The sequence below is a fragment of the Lathyrus oleraceus genome, chromosome 7, assembly GCF_024323335.1.
Source record: "Lathyrus oleraceus cultivar Zhongwan6 chromosome 7, CAAS_Psat_ZW6_1.0, whole genome shotgun sequence".
In the NCBI taxonomy this organism is placed as follows: Eukaryota; Viridiplantae; Streptophyta; class Magnoliopsida; order Fabales; family Fabaceae; genus Lathyrus; species Lathyrus oleraceus.
In genome coordinates this window covers 338,134,969-338,144,345 of record NC_066585.1, presented here as the reverse complement: position 1 = coordinate 338,144,345, position 9,377 = coordinate 338,134,969, and positions in this window count along the sequence as shown.

Here is a 9,377-nt window from a genome sequence, read left to right as displayed (position 1 = left end):
CGAGGCATAGATCTCTGTGGGGAACATGACCAATAAAAGGTATTTTGCTGCTTATGAGGATACTCTATATGGAGAGATTGACTCAACCCACAATATAAACAAGGAAACAAGGTGCATATGAATGCAAGCATGATATGTCATAGATATGCATGAATATTTAGTAATGAATGCATGATGGACAGACAAAACTAGGAATAACTAAAAATGTTAACAGCTGCATAAGGACTTGCTGGAGATTTGCACTGAGACTCGCTAGGGAGTAGTACAAAGACTTGCTGGGGAATTGGTACAAGAGCACCATATCCAGGTTTCTTTAAAAGTCTGTCTCTGCTGAGGATTCCGTAGAAGAATGGAGATGCCTTCTACTTCAAAAATGCAGGAGATTCCCTGTGGTACTTGAATTTGTGAGGTATATGAGGATTGGACCTTTCTGAGGACTCCGCTGGGGATACAAGGTGTTATCCTCTGGAAATAAGATGATATTGTAAGAGAAGTCCTGCAATTCTTGAATTTGCTGATAATGCAGAAGGGATTATTCTTCTGGAAGACTCCGCTGGGGATAAAGTCCGCTGGGGATAGGTGGTATCTTTCTAGGGAATAAGAATATAGGGGAAATCTATCCTTGATTTTTTTGCTTTAATTATCATGGAGACTTTCTGTATCTGAAGACTCTGCAGGGGATTATGGTGTCTGATATCTGGTTACGAGATCTTTCCTCTAGGAGACTCTGCCGGGGAACAGTGATGTCTGACCTTTGAATATAAATGAGAATTCAGGAGAAATCCTGCAATTCTTGAATTTGCTTAAAATGCATAACACACTCTTCTTTTACTACAAAACATTACTGAGGAGGAGACATATCCTTCTATTCAATGGACAGAGAACAACAGGAGATTCCCTGTAGTTTCTGAATATCAACTTTCTTCACTCGCTGAGGGATGGAGACCTCTGTATTACTCCTGCTCAGGGAAATCAAATCTTCCTTCTCATCCTCTGCTGGGGACATTGCTGATCCCGCCTTAATAAATTACTGGGGAAATACCTGTAGTAATCCCATAGGCCAAATCTGTAACTTAAAACCTGGATCAAAGTCTTCATGATCAATTAACCGGGGAGTCTTCATGATCAATTAAACTGGGGAGTCTTCATGCCCCAAGTGAAGGGAATAAACTTCTTGAAATATTTCTTGCATGATCTCTTGAGGAAAACTAGGAAGCATAGCTGGGGATATCCAGAATCACAACCTCTGCTGGAGAAATATTACTGCCAAGACACCTGTGGAGATTTTTTTTCATCATATACATATAAGGATAGTAATATGAACATGTCTAGTTGGAATCACATGATTTCAGAATTACTGGGACCACATGTCTCAATCCTTTTATTGATGTCCACAAATCAAAATAAATAATCTTTATATTTTTCAAAAACTGTTTTTTAATTCAAAACTTTTGTTTCAAAACATATCTGTCAAAGTAAAAGAACTTTCGTAAATTGAAATGAAAATTAAGAGTGCCAAGAAATATAGAAAGGCTCAAATTGATTTGATAGGATGGTAATCAGCCAACATCGTGATTCCATAGATCTTTACAAATTGGAAAATGGTAATTTCGTGGAAAAAGGGTACGTTGAACTACAATGACATCATTCTCTCTTCCACTTTTGACCTGTATTGCAGCCTTGAGAAAGTTGGAGAACTGTTGAAAATATTCTGATACTTCAATGATCTTATCTCTGTTATGCAGTTACTTGCCTGAAATCCCTAACTTTTGCCTAGATTGCCCTTTCGGGTTTTCAATCTACCGGGATAATATTCTCTTTGTTTTTTTATGTCTCTAATTTCTGCTTGGACCGCCCTTTCAGATTTTCAGTCCACCGAGACGCTCATTTTTGCCTAAGCCGCCCTTTTGGGTTTTCAACTTAGCGAGCTGTTCTTTTCATTTTTTAGGAGAAGTATTTCTTGATTGCATCAGTATTCACGGGACGTGGAAGCTCTTCACCATCCATGTTTGTAAGAATTAAAGCACCGCCTGAGAAGGCTTTCTTGACAACATAGGGTCCTTCATAGTTAGGAGTCCACTTGCCCCTAGAATCATTGTGAAATAGTATCATCTTCTTGAGCACAAGGTCACCCTCTTTGAATTCTCTCGGCTTAACCTTCCTATCAAATGCCTGCTTCATTCTCTTTTGATATAACTGTCCATGGCACAAGGCAGTCATTCTTTTTTCTTCAATCAAATTCAACTGATCGTATCTGCTTTGACACCATTCAGCCTCTGACAACTGAGTTTCCATTAGTATCCTCATTGATGGAATTTCAACCTCTATCGGTAACACAGCTTCCATACCGTATATAAGTGAAAATGGGGTTGCCCCAGTTGAAGTACGGACTGATGTTCTATATCCGTGTAGTGCAAAAGGCAGCATTTCATGCCAATCTTTGTAGGTAACAACCATCTTTTGAATGATCTTCTTGATATTCTTATTTGCAGCTTCAACTGCCCCATTCATCTTGGGACGGTAAGGAGAAGAGTTGTGATGCTCGATCCTGAAACTTTCACATAATTCATCCATCATTTTGTTGTTCAGATTGGAGCCATTGTCAGTGATGATCTTGTTTGGAATGCCATATCGGCAAATGAGATTATTTTTGATGAATCTGACCACCACTTGATTTGTCACCTTTGCATACGAAGCTGCTTCCACCCATTTGGTGAAGTAATCAATTGCCACGAGAATGAAACGGTGTCCGTTGGAAGCTTTGGGTTCAATCATACCGATCATGTCAATGCCCCACATTGAGAATGGCCAAGGAGCAGAAATCACATTCAAAAAGGTTGGTGGTACATGAACCTTATCAGCGTAGATCTGACATTTGTGACACTTCTTTACAAATTTGCAGCAATCTGATTCCATGGTCAACCAGTAGTAACCAGCTCTCAACATCTTTCTTGACATAGAGTGGCCGTTTGCATGAGTACCAAAGGACCCTTCGTGAACTTCTTTCATCAACATTTCTGCTTCCTTTTTGTCAACACATCTGAGTAAGACCATGACATAATTCCTCTTATAGAGCACATTCTGATTAAGGAAGAAACTGCCTGACAATCTTCTCAAAGTCTTTTTATCTTTTTCTGTTGCTCCAAGAGGATACTCCTGAGTCTGAAGGAAATGCTTGATATCGTGGTACCATGGTTTATCATCAAAACTGGCCTCAGCTGTAAACACATGTGCTGGTCTATCAAGTCGCTTGATCACAATTCTGGGTACTTCGTTTGGAAAACCCACTTGATACATTGAAGACAACGTAGCTAGAGCATCCGCCATCTGATTCTCATCCCGAGGAATGTGATGCAACTCAACCTTGGTGAAGAAAGTCAACAATCTTCTTGCATAGTCTTTGTATGGGATCAAGCCAGGGTGGCGTGTTTCCCATTCTCCTTTGATCTGATTGATAACTAACGCTGAGTCACCATAAACAGTAAGATTTTTGATGCGGAGGTCAATGGCTTCTTCAAGACCCATGATACAGGCTTCATATTCAGCAATGTTGTTTGTACATTCAAAATAAATTCTTGCCATGAAAGGAATATGAGAACCTTCTGGAGCGATAATGACTGCACCTACTCCATGTCCATAAGCGTTGGAAGCTCCATCAAATACTAAACCCCATTGAGAATCTGGTTCAGGTCCTTCTTCAGGAAGTGGCTCTTCACAATCTCTGGATTTTAGGAACATGACATCTTCATCAGGAAACTCATCCTCATTATCATTGTGATCTTCAACGGGTTGGTGAGCAAGGTACTCGGCTAACACACTGCTCTTGATAGCTTTCTGGGTATGATACTCAATGACGTATTCTGATAACAGCATCTGCCATCTTGCAATCTTACCAGTGAGTGCAGGCTTCTCAAAAATGTACTTGATTGGATCCATTTTGGATATCAACCAAGTGGTGTGACTTAACATATACTGCCTCAATCTCTTAGCAGCCCAAGCCAATGCACAACATGTCTTCTCGAGTAAGGAGTATCGTGATTCACAGTCAGTAAACTTCTCGCTTAAGTAGTAAATGGCATGCTCTTTCTTTCCAGTTTCGTCTTGTTGACCCAGAATACAACCCATAGAATTCTCAAGCACTGTCAAATACATAAACAACGGTCTTCCAGCAACAGGTGGTAACAAGATAGGAGGCTCCATGAGGTACTCTTTGATATTGTCAAATGCTTTCTGACAATCCTCAGTCCAAACACAATTCTGACTCTTTCTCAGCAATTTGAAGATAGGTTCACAAGTGGCAGTCATGTGAGAAATAAACCGGGATATGTAATTCAATCGTCCTAGAAAACCTCTCACTTGCCTTTCTGTTTTTGGTGCGGGCATCTCTTGGATAGCTTTTACTTTATCTGGATCAACTTCAATGCCTTTTTGGCCGACAATGAAGCCCAAGAGTTTACCTGACCTGACGCCAAATGTGCATTTGTTCGGATTGAGGCGAAGACGGAACTTCCTCAATCGTTGAAACAGCTTCAAGAGATCTACTAAGTGACCTTCTTCTGAACGAGACTTCACGATCATGTCATCCACATAAACCTCAATCTCTTTGTGCATCATGTCGTGAAAGAGCGTTGTCATGGCTCGCTGGTAAGTAGCACCTGCGTTCTTCAACCCAAACGGCATCACTTGATAACAGAATGTTCCCCATGGTGTTATGAATGTAGTTTTTTCCATGTCTTCGGGAGCCATTTTGATCTGGTTATACCCGGAGAATCCGTCCATGAAGGAGAATATGTCAAACTTTGCTGTATTGTCTACCAACATGTCAATGTGAGGCAGGGGGAAATCATCCTTTGGGCTTGCTCTATTTAAGTCACGATAGTCGACACACATTCGTACCTTCCCGTCCTTCTTAGGAACTGGCACAATATTTGCTATCCACTCTGGATACACTGAAGTGGAAAGAAAACCAGCATCTATTTGCTTCAGAACTTCTTCTTTAATTTTGACGGCCATATCTGGATGTGTTCTTCTTTATTTCTGTTTGACCGGTGGACATTCTGGCTTCAAAGGTAGCTTGTGCTCTACGATGTCAGTGTCGAGACCAGGCATATCTTGATAAGACCAAGCAAACACATCTACATACTCTTTCAACAGGCTGATCAATTGCTCCTTGACCTGTGGGGATAACAATGCTCCAATTTTGACTTCTTTCACATTTTCTTCCGAACCCAAGTTGACTGTTTCCAAAGGCTCCTTGTATGGCTGAATAGTGTCTTCTTCATTTTCAAACTGGCGGGCGACCTCTTCTGGAATCTCATCCCACTCTTCCTCTTCAGCTTCGAATACAGAATGTTCAAAGTTGGGAGAGGGCATGATGTCATTGTGTTCAACGGGTTTAAGTAACCTGTACAAACAATTGTTTTTAGAGGACTGACCATGCCATGCAAAAATGTGTTCTTTTTAAGGTTTTTTTGTGTTACCATTTTCCGAAAAAGCTGAAAAGATAAAAGGACACAAGTGTATAGGAACACAAAAGATCTTTTTCATGGATAGTACGTTTTTGACAAAAGTGCCCATTTTACAAAATTAATGCTTCGCGCTTTGGGCTAAAGCGGAAGGTTTTTGAAAACTGAAAAGCTTAATTACTTTGATATGTGGACACAATGTGGGATGTCAACTGCGGTCCAGTTCTTCATAACTATATATATTACTTTTGTTTACTAAATATTGTTTATCTTTTATTATTATTTTGCATATATGTTTTATTTAAATGTTAGTTAAATTAATTATTTGTTTAAATGTTTATTTATATCAAATGTTTATTTTGTCTAAAGTAAATGTTTATATTGTTTTTTTATATTTGTTTATGTTGTTACTAACCGTTTCGTTTCAGTTTCAGCTCGATTAACTCCACTAACTATTCGTAATACTAACTATTCATAACTAACTGTGTTGTAATAATTTACTTTCTCGCATTTTTTATTTTCTGTATTGTGTGTTTAATCGTATTGTTCACATTTTATGTTAAAAAATCGAAAAATCCAAAAAAGAGAAACCCGATGCGATTCCAACGGTCTCCGTTTAAGAAACCCTTTTCACACACTCACAAGCTTACTCTTGGGCTTCCTTATAATGAGCCCATTTATTTATTGTTTCAGGGTTTAGGCTCATTCAAATCTTTTGCCAGCTTTGGCTTTTCAGTTTAAAAACATTTTCAAAAGGACGTGTCAGTCTCGAAGCCTCCCGCCTAGGTCGAGCAAGAGATGGCAAGACACGCCAATCTAAAATCAACAAAACAGACTTTCCCCTTTTCTTTTGGGAGAACTACGTGGATTCTGATTTCTCCATTGCGCCTTGGAGATACGTAGGCATGAAGTCTACGACTTTATCGAGTCCAAAAACAATAAAATCAAGTTCTGTTCTCATCTCCCCAATCAAACGATCAAAGCGAAAAAAGCAAAGCATTCACATAAACATAAGCAAAAAGGTTCCTGTGGAGTACCACAGATGTAGAGGGTGCTAATACCTTCCCTTTGCATAACCAACCCCCGAACCCGTAACGCTAAAGGGATTTATCGTTATTTTTCCCTTCCTCTTTTTGGATAAAATAAAAGACGGTGGCGACTCTTGCATTTAAAATATTTTTCAAACGGGTTAAGTTCAATCAATACTTAATCTCGTGAAAAATCCCGCCGCGACAGAATAGCGACTCTGCTGGGGATACAATGATTAAACTTAATTGAGGGTTTAGCCTATCTTTGCTTGTTTATATGTTTGCTTTGTGGATATTTGCTAAATTGTATTGTTTGTAATGTTTGTTATTTTGGGTTTTGGGGGATACTTGTGATAAATCCTATACCCGGATTTGGGGCACATTTGAGATAGGATGGATGATAATTCAGGTTGACTTGATAGGAGACAATCCTTACCGAGTTGACTTGAGCCTTTGTCCGCTTGGTGGAGGCCTCTTTGAGGGTGATAGTGCTAAACAAGTCATTTGTGAGGCATTGTTGCTTTCGACGGGCCCGTGAAGCCAAGGACCTTAGTTTACCTTTACCCCATCTTGGCCTTACTTAGGATGTAATGCGGTGACCACTTCGGACCAAAAGTCTGGTTTGGTTGATACGCGATATCACACTCAAGCGATATTCTTTTGAGAATAATATTGGAAAGCGAGCAGTTGCTTAACCCGGTATTATCCGAAGAAGGATCCATAACCTTGGGAACTTTTAGAACCCGTTTGGCAGGTGAACCTTAGAACTTATCTTGGGGCTGTCCTAAACTCCATGCTGGTGATGAACTTTGAGCCTTGTATTGTTTGACCATGTTTGTGTTTGTTGCATTCACGCATGACATGCATTCATTCCCATCATTTCAACCTTTTTCCAAGGAACTTAAAGTGAGGATTGCAAATATTGCAGGAAACATGGATTTTGGACGGAGAAGTGTGAAAAAGTACAATCTCATCAATCCAAAGATAGATGAACTAAAGAAACTGGTTTCTTCGATCGCAGATCCTATTGGTTTCAGAGACAGATATGGGGCACTTATATCTTTATTGACACTTAGGATGGAAGAAGGGTTATTGCAGACATTAGTACAGTTCTATGATCCAGTCTATCACTGTTTCACATTCCCAGACTATCAACTCATGCCTACATTGGAAGAGTATGCCCAATTGCTTCACATCCCAGTTGCTGATACAGTACCTTTCTCTGGTTCAGAAAAGTTACCCGAGCACAGTTCTCTTGCAAAAGTGTTGTACATGAAGAAGTCAGAATTCAAGAATAACTTCACCACCAAAGGAGGACTTCCAGGTTTCACTGCCAAGTTCTTAATGGGGAAGGTTTCTTATTTTGCCAGTCAAGGTTGTGATATTATTGTGGAGCATCTGTTCGCCTTGTTGATCTACGGTTTGTTACTATTTCCTAATATTGAAGGTTTTGTGGATTCATATGCTATACGCATCTTCCTAAGTGGTAATCCTGTTCCAACTTTGCTCGGAGACACCTATCATTCCATCCATTACCGTACTTTGAAAGGAGGAGGAACCATAGTCTGCTGTATACCGTTACTCTACAAATGGTTTGTCTCTCATCTTCCTAAGTCAGCTACTTTTTGGGATCGCAAGTCAGGACTTCAGTGGTCACAGAGGATTATGTCTCTTACCCAGTCAGATTTTGCATGGTATAGTAGAGTTTTAGACGATGTGAAGATCATTGATAGTTGCGGGGAGTTCCCCAATGTGCCCCTCATGGGCACAAAGGGAATCATTTCTTATAATCCAGTACTTGCTAGGAGACAACTCGGTTACCCTATGAAGGACAAGCCTCCTAACATTCTTTTAGAAGGTATTTTCTTGAGGGATAACGAGGAGGACCCTACCATGAAAGAGAGAGTAGTAAGAGCTTGGCATCGTGTTTGTCGCAAAGGGAGACTTGAATTGGGTAAGAAAGATGGTACCTCCTATGAGTCGTACCTCCAGTGGATCAGAGCCAGAGCTATACAGTTGGAAATGCCATACCCACATCATGATCCTATCAAACCCGCTCCGTTGAAGACCCCCTACCTTCTGCTAGATGACAAAGAAGAACTCCAAGCCACCTTGGAGAGGGTCAAGAAAGAGAGAGACACTTGGAAGGATAAGGCCCAGGTGCTCGAAATGGAAAATGAAGAACTTCAGAGACAGTTAAAGGAGCAGAGTGGAGAAGATCGTGCAGGTAAACGTCCAAGGGTGCAAGAGGATTTATTTTCCTCAGGCACAACAGATTACTCCCAGATTCCACAGTCCTCAGGTGCATGGAAAGGTCTTGTAGACAGTTTGGTGAAGGAGAAAGCTTTTATGCAGAAGGCCTATGAAGAAAGAATTGAGAGACTTGAAGGACAACTCCTACTTGTTTATGCTCGTCCTGATGACACATGGCCTTAATGGTTTTCTTGGTTGTATTTTGGGTTGGTAACTTTGTTTGGTTATCAAAAATGTTTGCAATTCTATCTTTTCCTTCACTTAGATTTCCTTGGAAAATCATTCATTTTGCATATCCATGCATCACGTGCATACAGGTTGTCTGTCTTGGTCCAGTCTTCTAACAGTTGCTTCCCGCCAGCAGATCCATTTCAAGCTGACGCATAATTACAACACAAGAGCCAACTACAAAAGAAGAATGGAGATAACACATAACGAGAACCGAGAATTAAAGCTCAGGTTGACCGCCTTTCTGCTATGGTCGAGACATTGATAGCAAACCAAGCAGCCCAAGCTGCTCAACTTCAAACAGCACAAACTCAGGTTGCCGAAGCACAAGATGCACAGATCCAGGCGCAAGCACAGGCAGCAGAGATGCGCAACCAAATGTTAACCGCCCGTCTACAAGCAG